The sequence below is a fragment of the Myotis nattereri genome, assembly GCF_964212035.1.
Source record: "Myotis nattereri genome assembly, chromosome: 7".
Lineage (NCBI taxonomy): Eukaryota > Metazoa > Chordata > Mammalia > Chiroptera > Vespertilionidae > Myotis > Myotis nattereri.
Genome location: NC_138082.1, coordinates 60136559 through 60148801, shown reverse-complemented (window position 1 = coordinate 60148801; position 12243 = coordinate 60136559). Strand labels below are relative to the sequence as shown.

General features: G+C 42.8%; 1 protein-coding gene across 3 annotated transcripts in view; it reads left to right on the top strand.

The window, feature by feature from the left end:
- Positions 1–3555: 3555 nt before the first annotated feature.
- The window catches only part of GALNT13 (polypeptide N-acetylgalactosaminyltransferase 13), a 474320-nt gene continuing 465632 nt past the window's right edge, over positions 3556–12243 (top strand). For 2 of the 3 annotated variants that reach the window (XR_013996206.1, XM_081095196.1), the window contains exon 1: positions 3556–4004. The gene's annotated coding sequence lies outside the window, so the exon portion shown is untranslated. The remainder of the gene's footprint in view (positions 4005–12243) is intronic. The other variant, XM_081095197.1, reaches the window with a different exon arrangement.

Here is a 12243-nt window from a genome sequence, read left to right as displayed (position 1 = left end):
TTCCCAAAGGTGTGGACGGAGTCGGTGAAGAATGAAGGACACGGAGACAGTGTACAGATGATCAGCATAGCGAGGTTTTCTCTTTATTCTCTTTTTACATCTGTATTTATACCATTTGATCCTATAAGCATGCCTCTATAGTTACATCATCATATGTTTTGGATCCTCCTTTGACCTTCTACAGTTCCTTGTTTCATGTCCATAGTTTCTTATCTGACCAAAAAATCCCATCTCCATCTAGTTCTGTTGATTTTAAACCTATCTATTCTATTCCAAAGAATAGATTTGTTATCTCCCTTCCAAGGTCACTACTCTACGGTTCTGTTAAGCTACAAAGAAGTAACTGAAGGAGATTATCCTAAGTAAAGATTATGTAGCTTAAGTGCGATTGTTTGTAGTTAAGGTGATTAACTATATGCCTGGCACTTAGTTAAGGGGTTTTACTGATTTATTCCCTTCCTTAGTCCTGTTAATCCCTAACTCCAGGGAAAAATCCCCACCTGGAGAAATAACCTTTCTCGGGGAGGTGGCCCTGGTTAGAACACACAGTGCTAAGAAGGGGAGCAAACATATTAAGAACAGTATGCCAGGTCCCTTGAAACATAAGCTGTGCTGATGCTTCTTCCCTACAACGACTGTGTCAAGCAGCAAGAATGGACCGGCTTCTGGCATGCTTCCTTAAATAATAGGGAAAATAAGACTACTTCCCCTTTCAGAGAGGCCATAAACTATGCCCCAGACAGAGCTGTCAGTGCTGGCACCAGGCCAGGCTTTGAGGTATGGTCTCAGGGCCCTGACCCAGAAAACAGGACTTTTTCTCAGAAGGTCTGGAAGTCTCATTCCAAATTTGGGAGACAAAGATCTGAAAAACGTATAAATAAGGGAGACTTCCACCATATTGGGTCCCAGAATTTGAGAAGCAAGAGTTCCTCTGGGCCTGCTAGTGCTAGCGAAAATGAAAAGGACTCCAAATAAATTTGGCTTATTGATTAAGGTGTCTTCTGAGTTACAATATAACATCCTGTGCTCCCCAACAGATTACAAAATTGATCTCAAGTAGTTCCCATTTGTGTGTGCATTTCTTCTTTGCAATTTGATTTTTCAGTTTTTCCCTTTAAGACAGTGGTTCTCAACCTTCCTAATGCTGCGACCCTTTAATACAATTCCTCATGTTGTGGTGACCCCCAACCATAAAATTATTTTTGTTGCTACTTCATAACTGTAATTTTGCTACTGTTATGAATCGTAATGTAAATATCAGATATGCAGGATGTATTTTCATTGTTACAAATTGGACGTAATTAAAGCATAGTGATTAATCACAAAAACAATATGTAATTATATATGTGTTTTCCGATGGTCTTAGGCGACCCCTGTGAAAGGGTTGTTCGACCCTTAATGGGGTCGCGACCCACAGGTTGAGAACTGATGTTTTAAGACATGGAGTATTTCACTCCACCTTTGAAGCTGGGCTTGGCCACATAACTTCCTTGGGCTAATGGGACATGGGTAAATGTGAGTCCACAGAACCTTGAAAAGCACTCTAAATGTAGCTCGCACTCTATTGTTGCTTTTTAGAATCCTGCAACTACCACTACTCAAGAAAACAAGGTTAGTAGGAAGGATGACAGGCCAGGTTGAACAAAGATGAGCCATCCCAGTTTAGCCTTACCCCCCATTAGCTTGCCACCAATAGATAAGTGAGTGAGGCCATCCTAGATCATCCAGCCCAAACTGACCAAGATAGAGCAGAAAATCATCCCGACAATCCATGGAATCCTGAGAAATTATAAATTTATTTTATTGTGTTAAGCCACTGAGTTTTGGGATAGTGTGTTATAAAGTAAAAGCTAATAATTCCCAGGGATCTACTTTGAGATGATGTCAATGTCTTGTTTCACACACAGCTGTTCCCGACTAGATTTATGATTCTTGCCTTAGTTAAATATTACTACAAAGATTGCAAAATGATATTGCTATTTTTTTTTGAGATGAAGAAGGTAAGGGTGGGGCATTATATTCTTCAAAGTATACATGTCTACTAAATGGCTGTGCCAACATTAGAACCCAAACATTTTACCAGCTGGCCCTTAGCTTTTCTCAATTTGCCAGGCAGAGGTCACTAGCCTGATGAGAGAACAGAACTGTATAACTCACAAGAGGGAGCAAAAGAGAGAAATCACAGTGTCTGCCCCTGGTGTTATGGGTGGCACTCCGTGTCCTCACACATTCAGAGAACCACCTCTGCTAGGTGGGTGCTCCATACTTGACAGTGGGACATTGTGGCAGAATGGACAATGTAGGCTGAAACATTAAATACAGGATCATACCTATTTAGAGGATAATTGATTCATGAAAATATATACGGATAACACCTCTAAAAATTGTCTTTTATGAGTGTCAATAATCCCACTGATACTAGATTATAATTAATAATATGTTTGTACAATGTGGCTCTTAATATTTTTGAAGTTGTTATTATATGATCCCCCCAGTTTTGCCAAATAAACGAAGTAAGGTGAAGCTAAGATGGGTGAAGTGACATTGTGAGAGGGGAAAACAGCCTTACTGGAGTCCCTCTTACAAACAGGAAAACTGAGAATGAAGAAAGCAACGGGCCGAAACTAACCAAGTCACCAGTGAATAAATGATGAGGCAGGGACTTGAATTCAGCAATCCCAATTTCCTAGAAGAGTCCCTCCCGCGTGGCAGAGGGGGATAGGTCCCAAGTCTTCAGATGCTAATACTAAAGGAATCTTAAGTCTGTGCTTTGTGCCAGGCACTGTTCTAAAGCCCTTATTTATATGTTAACTCCTTTACTACCATGGCCTTTCTACACTACAAGTTAACCTTACTTCGAAATGACTGTCCATTAACATTCCTTTTGAAATGCAAGCCTACAGGTACTTCAGGGTGCGTATGTATAATAAGCCCATACCTTCCAGGCAAAAAGAAATTCAAAGATCCACTCTTTGCCTCTTCCTAAAAAAATTTAAGAGCCTAAGGAAGCGCTTTGCTTTCCCAGCTCTCTTACCAACCAGAACACTAGGACCCCGCAGGGTGGATGAAGTGTAAGGGATAAGAGGCCAAACTGTGTTCCGTCCTTTCTGCTTCAGAGCGCCCCAAACTCCAAGTTCCCCGCAGCATCTCTGCACCGCAGAGCCGACGACTGGCGTGCGGTAGCCCACGCTTTCCCAGGGGGCAGTCTCGGGCGCCTTAACATCCTTGCAGGAGGCTCGCTGGTGCAAGGGGCTCTGCGGGTGCAAGCCGGCTTTTGCACCGTGGACTGCCAGGGGCGCGGGGCGCTCGCGGGGGAGAGGAACAGACCCCAGGGTGGCTCTGGGTGGCCGTGCTTGCCAAGTATCGCGGGACTTGTGCACGTCGCTGAAGCCGCGGCTCCGGAGCAGCTGGAGCGAGCTCAGCGCGCACCGCCCCAGCCCGGGGAGGAGCGGGAGCGGGGAGGGAGGAGGAGGGCTGGGGGTGCTGGTTACGTAAATGATACTAGCCCTGTGAGAGGCCGCCTGGCTGGGGCTACGGGAGGGGGAGGGACCGCGCGAGGAGGAGGGGCTCGGAACGAGCGGGCTGGGGTGGGAGGGGGGCGGGGGCCGGGGGCGAAGTGACCAGGCGGCGGTCGCGACGGCTCTGCTGAGGTGACAATGTGCTAGGAGCCCTCGCTCGGTTCCCTGCGCCCCCTCGGCCTCCGCGCCGGCTCTCGCCGCGCTCACGGAGCCCTCTCGCCCGCCGCCGCGCTATGAGGGCGCCTCTCCGGGGCTGGCCGAGACCGGAGCCAGCTCGCTCTGCTCGCGGGGAAGCGTGAAGCGAGGCAGCGGCGGGCACCGGGCTGCGCGCGGCACTCGGGGACCGGCGTGGGTTCCAGGTGAGCGCAGGCTCGGCGCGCCCGGCACTCGGCGCAGGTGGCCGGCGTCTGCCCGGCTGGGTCGGAGGCTGCATTCCGTGCGTGGACCGCCGTTGCCTCTTCGCGGGATCCCGGGCTACCATCGCAGGTCTCTGACTCTCGCGCTCCCCCTCTCTTCCTTGTAATGGTCTGGGGCGAGTCCCCTCTGAGCGGCCAGAGTGCCCGGCGGGGCTCCGCAAAGTCCTGCAGCGAGTGGCGGGGAGCGGCCGGTCCCGGGGCAGGGGCGCGGGCGGACCGGGCGAGGCGGCTTTCCCAGCTCCCCGATCGCGGTCTCCCGCCGCTGCAGGTGCGGGGGGTGGACGGGCAGGCGCCAGGCGCCGAACTTTGTGCCGCTGCCCGCCCTCTCCTCTGCGCGTTCTCAGCTCCCCGCGGCGCTGGGGGCGCCGGCCACCTTCCGCGTTGCTGACACTCCGCGGAGGGGCGGTTCAGACTTTCCACGCGGCAACTTTCTCCCACCAGCTGCGGGCGACCGCGGGCCGCGGAGCGCGGGTGCTTTCACACCGCCCGCTGCCCGGGACGATCTGGATCTGGGGAGTCTTCCTCGACGTTGTCTTCCTCTTTTCCTGCCTCCCCTTGCCTGTCTCTTTGAGTGCCCCTCTGCCTTTCATTCTCTCTCTGTCTCTAACTCAGTTTCTTTTTCTCTCTGGCTCCCGCAACCCTCTGGGTCTCCTTGTTTCTCTCGCATTCACCTCCCTGCCTTTCTTGGGATGTCTCTGTGTGCCTGTTATTCTGTCTCTTCAGCTTGTCTCTCCGTGTTGCCATACTTTCTGCCTTTCGATGCCCATCTCTGCCTTTCTCATCTGCCCTGCCTCGTCCTCCCGAACATCAGCTCCCAGATCCCAAGGCGCCTTGGCCAGGGGAACACCTCCTGATCCACCTTCGGGGCACCTTCAGGTGCAGAGACCCCCCTGCTGGGAGCTAGAGGGGGTGGGAGGATGGAAGCAACCTGCCCTTGACGGAGCTCTGAAGTCGAGGGGCTGGGCTGAATGTAGGGCGCAAGGAACAGCCTCCCTTCCAGGGCTCGAGGGTGCTGCGCTGCTGCCCACTGAGCGCACCGAGGTTGCCGGTTTGGAGAGCGAACGCTGCGGGCGCCCCTCCCCTTGCCCGGTTCCGTGGCTAGAATCAGTTGAATTTCTAGGTGGAGAGTCTACATCTCCAGCCTTTACAGGCAGTGGGCAGACAAACCCAGAAGCTTAGAGATCCAGTGGAAACTAGCCTCGAATGGGTGGGAGCTTTCGGGAGGCAAAGCTGTTACTAGAGGAGGAAAGGAGCACTTGGGGTGGGGTGCGGGGGGTGGGGGTGGGGTGCGGGAAGATGCTTGCTTTAAACTGCCATAGCACTGGAACCTTGAGCGGTTTTCTTGGGAGAGATCGTGGTCACTCCTCCCAGAAACACAGCCCAGAGATTTTACTTGGCTGCTCTTTGAAATGTAGTGTTTCCTTGGAGCCTCAAATCTTAGGGTTTATATGAAGGCTGCCTTTGCTCAAGGTTGCTACTCCATGTGTGTGTGTGTGTGTGTGTGTGTGTGTGTGTGTGTGTGTGTTTGCACTCATGCCCTCTAGTGTTAAAGAAACCTGCTGGCTTTAGAATATTGAAAAGTAAGGTCAATGACTGACTTTGAACCTCTCCCATCCCAGGTCATTCTCCTTGCCTTTTTGCCCATCCTTTCCTTTCCTCATCTTGGACTTTTTGCATTGCATTACTAATCTTTCCTTTTCTCTGATCTCTACAAATTCCCCCCTCTCCTGCAGAACTAAACCTTAATATTATGGGTAGATTTGGAGAATTTTCATAGGTGAAGTTTGACTTGACATAAAAAGTGCATTTCTCCACAGCTTGCCACAAACCAGGACTGCACACCTTTTTCCTATGCTCCTGCTCTCTTTCAGCTCTATTGAGAATTTCCCTCACCTGCTCTTGTTGGTTTAAAAAATGCTTTTAATTTACCATTTCTGTGGTACTCATCCCATTCCAGGGCTTACAAGGCCCCGTGTCTCAGATCAGGTTTGGGAAGGAAGGACAGAAAGATTTCCCAAAGGAAGTACAGCACTGCAGGTGTGCATTAATTCTGGATCTCAGAGTCCAGAATGGGACTGGGTGTGACTCAGATATGCACACCCTAGTTCAATGTGGGAAAACTAGTAAATGCTTAATAAAAACTTGTTGACTGATTAGTATGCAACTAATTATAGGCTTTGAAGTCACCGGCTATGCTTATGAGCCTATGGACAAGAAGTTACATTTTGCCTTCACCCCTTTTGTGTTTCATTTAGTCTTTCATGAATGGGAATAGAAGACCACTAGAAGTGATGTTGAAACATGAGTCCTCTGTGCCTTTTTAGCTCAGTCACTGCTTGAATTTGGCCTCTCTGCAAGTCTTGCTGGCCGATGTTCTTTAACAATCATTGCAGAACATAGAGGCTCTGGTGATGGCATTATTCAGCCTTCCTACCTGAAAGTAAATGAGCACATGGCATCATTTGTGGGTGAATGCTTTTGTGTGTGTGTGTGTGTGTGTGTGTGTGTGTGTGTGTGTGTTTAACAAGTGGAAAGTTCTCTCTTAAAGAATAGATGTATCAAGGTAAGGTATTTGGGGGCTATAAATTGATCTGCAAACTGAACTACTTATCTTAAATAATTTATAGGTTTCCTTACTGCTTTGAATATATATGAGAGGTGTGATACTACATGTATATAAGAATTTGCCAAAATACTTGGAAATGTAATGCCTCCTGATACATGATCTAGTAGGAACCTATGGGCTTCAATATCACTTTTCTGATTATTGCTAGTCCTCTCTTAAAACAGTTGGGGATTTGCCATGAGCATTGTTCAAAATTATGCTCAAGGCAATGTTGCTTTAAAATATTACTTATACATCACCTGATGCTCTCCCCATTTTTTTTGTATTTAAAAATAGCAAATACATAAAGATGAAATTCTGATATTGGTTGAGATATGTTCTGATTTCTTACCACTAAGAATATTGAGGCACATTTAACTTTTAAATTTAATGTGCATTAATTTTAGGTTATACAGTTCTGTCAGAGTGGAATAAAATGTTTTCATTTTGCCAACTTGATTTTTAGAAGTGGTAGTTGTAACAGGAACATTACCATGTAATAGTTATTGTGCAGCTTTTAAAAACTTTGTCATTTTAGGAAGAGGGTGAGAGAACAAGCAAATTACTATTTTTCTTCTGGTTGGGCAAAAGAGAATATTGGTATTTCTGAATAACAAGAAAGTTAAGGGAAATGACTTAGAGTAAGGTATTAATACTGTCCTAACCTGTGAAATAAATAACACTATACATGTATGTGACAGGTATTCATTGTGCTTTAAGAAAATGAACAGTTTTGTAGTTCTATTCTTTAGCTAATTTGACTTCTTTTTTTTAAAATATATTTTATTGATTTTTTACAGAGAGGAAGGGAGAGAGATAGAGGGTTAGAAACATCGATGAGAGAGAAACATCGATCAGCTGCTTCCTGCACATCTCCTACTGGGGATATGCCCGCAACCCAGGTACATGCCCTTGACCGGGATCGAACCCGGGACCTTTCAGTCCGCAGGCCGACGCTCTATCCACTGAGCCAAACCGGTTTTGGCTAATTTGACTTCTTAAACATATTCTCATGTGGCACCTATTGCAATAAACAAATTTTGACTGAATTTTAATACAGCACCTTCTTGGGTTTGTGTCACTGTCAGCAGTAGGAACATGAAGACAAATTAATAAGATCTAACAGGATCACTACTTTGAAGTCTGAGTGACCATATTCACTAGTGGCCTAGTTATTAAAAAATTTAACTGGGCTCTTGTTCTAAATCCTTCCTTCTACTCTTGTCATCAAACAAATACATGTGAAATATCAAATCAATAATTAGGTATATATGCTCACATTGACTCTGACAACTTATTAGAAGACATTTCTTAACATTACTGCTCCCCCCACACATATACACTAAGTATATGTTTGAACACATAAATCACATTTATAGCTCTGACACTCTCTGCTTTGATAAACCATTTATCATTTTAACAGATTAGACTTTTGCCATTTAATTATGAGTCTACATGTTATCGAATAGTCTAGCTTTCCATTGTTAAATTTAATACTTAGAGAATTCAAAGAAATTTATGAAAATGAATACACACATTAATTCAGTTATAGTTGGTCATTCACTTGGAGCATTATAAGAAATTATCTTTGGGAACAAAATATAAATCAAACAGACCTTATTCATTTCATACTAATTTCTCCTTGATTCAGATTTAGTCCCATGTGTATGTTCAATGTGGGAAGAAATATTTATGCTAAAATATTTAATAGATTTCAGCTTGATTATCAAGACATAATTAAAGGTGGCTAAAGCCATTTGTGTAATTAATGTGTGTCCTAATGTCACTTGTAAAGGCATTAGCTAAAATTCATTTTTAGCTATCAGTTTCCCAATTTTATTTTCTTAGTATATCTTGAAATCTATTTATTTAAGCTGAAATTCTTAATTTTTAAAAGTTACTATTACAGATTATTAAAAGCTGGCTGGGGCCTAATATTTAAAATGTAAGTTAAATTAGGGAGATCAGTCTCTTTGCTAAGGGCTCAACTTCACTCAAATGTCCACACAATTAGTATAGTCCTCATGAACTATCAGTTTCTTTCTTAATGTTTACCCACCTATAATCATCCAACCTGTATAATAGAACTAAAACAAGATGCAAAATATCAGTTTTTAAAAGTTGTTCCATATTAATTGTTAATCCTCCTAACATAACTTGGAGAAGGATGTAGGGAAAGTAGTGAATTTTCCATCATTGATATGAACATATTTGTGATCATATTTTTTATGTGAGGACATTAAACAGACTGTCTATATTAAAATTGAGACTTGTATTATTTTAGAAGTACTTACTGTTAAGATAGATGGGAACATGATATATCATATCAGGATATTAACATGGTGTGGGATTAATTGGGAATCTGATACATTAAACTACATTGAATTGTTACATAAGTCTTATTTAAGCTCTTGTAGATCATCATAGGGAAGAGTGTGATTAAACTGCTGTTTGGCACTTTGGTGAACATAATACATGGGCTTAGTAACCACTGTAAACAGAAAGAGAATTTAAAGCACAGCCTACATATTCAAAATCATCCAAATTATACCTCAGAGATAGTAGTAAATGTCAACTTAGTCTCTTATCTAATATTAATTGGCTTGATACTCTAAGCACAGCACCTCTTTTTTTGTTAACAAAATGGATTTTGACATATGGGGAGGATTATCTTCCTGTAGACCAGAAGCATAATAACTGACTTAATTTCCTCTTGAGATTTTTATTCTATAATTAGTTTTAGATGGAGAGGCTGAGATTTATATGACTATCAAGACCTCTATGCAATACTACCATTAGTCTAATGAAAGAAAAATGGGACAAAATACTTGGAAACAAATATACATAAGGTATAGCCATTTTAATTTATTTGTGAAGGAGTTAATATGGTTAATTTAGTTATAAATTAATAAAATGATTAAAATTTATTGGGTACTTACTTTGTAATTGTTTTGTGGATAAATAAACTCCTGACAGGATTTATCACATTTTATCATTTTATCCTCAAAACCATATGAATAGTAAGTAGTGTTACTATCCCCAGTGTATAAACGATGACTCACTTGCTCAAAATCGCCCAGGTAATATGTGGTAGGGCCAAGGATCACATCAGTGCTGTCTGTCTCCGAAGTCAGTGCTCTAATAGTTCTCAGTCTGACATTTTTGCTGACTAATACATTTAAAAAAAAAAATGAGTGCCAGCCTCTATGTGAACATTTTCTGTTGTACAGTAAGAATGATTTACAAAGTCTACTTATGTCACCATCATTTTATAAAAGAGAGTAGGCATTTTAACACCAACTAAGATGGCATAACTGAATCTTAAAATATAGTTCTTAAAATAAATTTAGCATCCTGTGCATTTTCCGACACTGCACTTACTTTTCTAATTTAACTAATACAGATGAAAAATTCATTGCATTATTAGTAATTAATTTCATTACATTCTGTAAACTGCGATTGTAATCCTTGTTAGCCTCACCTACTATAATATACCACCTACCGCATGGACCCAAGTCAGCCACTTAGGACAGGACAGCATGGGCATCATATTCATGACTTAATGAGACATAGACCCTAAAGCTATTCCATTTTCTCTCTAGTTGCAATTCAAGGCAATGCATTTGGACCTAGGAAAAATGCTAGCAATTGCTCTAGCTTCAGTTGACTGCTTCAATGTTTGTTGAAAGGATAAGAGGATTGGAGGTGACTTGTTCCTTCCTGGTAGTTAAGCACAAATCACTGTCACTAAGATGGTGCCAGTCTGTGTCCTGGGATGAGGAATGAGTGCTGGGCAAAAACACAAGGTGCATGTCTCCACTTACTCTTCTCTCCTTCCCTAACCAGCCGTCTCAACCTTTAGTTTCAGGTTTCTGTCTTTGCCTTGGTGAGGACAAAGCACTTTTGCTTTAGGTAAGAAAGGAAATCCCAAAGCTAAATTACTAACTGCTTTTGTAAAACTGATTGATGCTATTACTAAATCCAAAGTTGCTTTAGATAGTGAGTCCTGTGGCCATTGAAGAAGAAAAGAGTGATGGTAAGGTGTGTGAGATCCAGCTAACTGACCTAAGACTTTGTTGAGTGTCGCTGCTGACAAACCAGTTGGCAAACTGAAATTACCTAAAGAAGTTTTTGGTTTTTGTTTGTTTGAATATAGATTGTCAGGTCCTATTGATACAGATTCTCACTCACCTATGGTGGGTCCACAGAATATATCTTTATAAACATTTCCCGAGCAACGGATTTAGTCCTAGTACATAACTTTTCAGGTTCATTTATTAATATTTATTTAACAAATGTAGACATTACTATGTTCTGAATGCCATTTAAAGTGCTTTTCAGCCCTAGCCGGTTTGGCTCAGTGGATAGAGCATTGGCCTGCGGACTGAAGGGTCCCAGGTTCGATTCTGGTCAAGGGCATTTACCCAGGTTGTAGGCTCGATCCCCAATAGGGGGTGTGCAGGAGGCAGCCAATCAATGATTCTCTCTCATCATTGATATTTCTATCTGTATCTCTCTCCCTTTCTCTTCCTCTCTGAAATCAATAAAAAAAATATATATTTATATATAAATAAAGTGCTTTTCAGTTAAAGAGGGTAAAGGAAACTCCATACTGTTCTCCACAGTGGCTGCACCAGTCTGCATTCCCACCAGCAGTCCAAGAGGGTTCCTTTTTCTCCTCATCCTTGCCAGCACTTGTTTGTTGATTTGTTGATGATAGGCATTCTGACATGAGTAGTACCTCATTGTCGTTTTGATTTGCATCTCAGATGATTAGTGATTTTGAGCATGTTTCCATATGTCTCTTAGCCTTCTGTATGTCCTCTTTGGAACAGTGTCTATTTAGGTCCTTTGCCCATTTTTTGATTGGATTGTTTATCTTCCTTTTGTTAAGGTGTATGAGTTCCCTGTAAATGTTGGAGATTAAACCCTTATCAGAGATAACATTGGCAAATACATTCTCCCATGAAGTGGGCTTTCTTGTTGTTTTGTTGATGGTTTCTTTTGCTGTGAAGAAGCTTTTGATGTAGTCCCATTTGTTTATTTTCTTCTTGGTTTCCATTGTCCTAGGAGCTGTATGGGTAAAGATATTGCTACAACACATGTCTGCTATTTTGCTGCCTATGGAATCTTCTAAGATTTTTGTGGTTTCCTGTCTTATGTTTAAGTCCTTTATCCATTTTGAGTTTATTTTTGTGTATGGTGTAAGTTGGTGGTCTAGTTTCATTTTTTTGCATGCATCTGTCCAATTTTCCCAGCACCATTTGTTGAAGAGACTGTCTTGACTCCATTGTGTGCTCATGCCTCCTTTGTCAAATATTAAATGGCTTTGGTCAATTTCTGGGTTCTCTTTTCTGTTCCATTGGTTTCCTCAAAACATAAAAATTGAACTTCCATTTGACCCAGTGATCCCACTTCTAGGATCCCAAGAAAATATATATCCCAAGAAAATAGAAACACTAATCAGAAAGGATATATGCACCCCTATGTTCATAGCAGCACAATTCACCATAGATAAGATTTGGAAACAGCCTAAATGCCCATCAGCAGATGAGTAGATTAGAAAACTGTAGTACATCTGCACAATGGAATACTACACTGCGGTAAAAAAGAAGGAATTCTTACCATTTGCAACAGCATGAGTGGACCTAGAGATCATTACGCTAAGTGAAATAAACCAGTCACAGAAAGATAAATATCACGT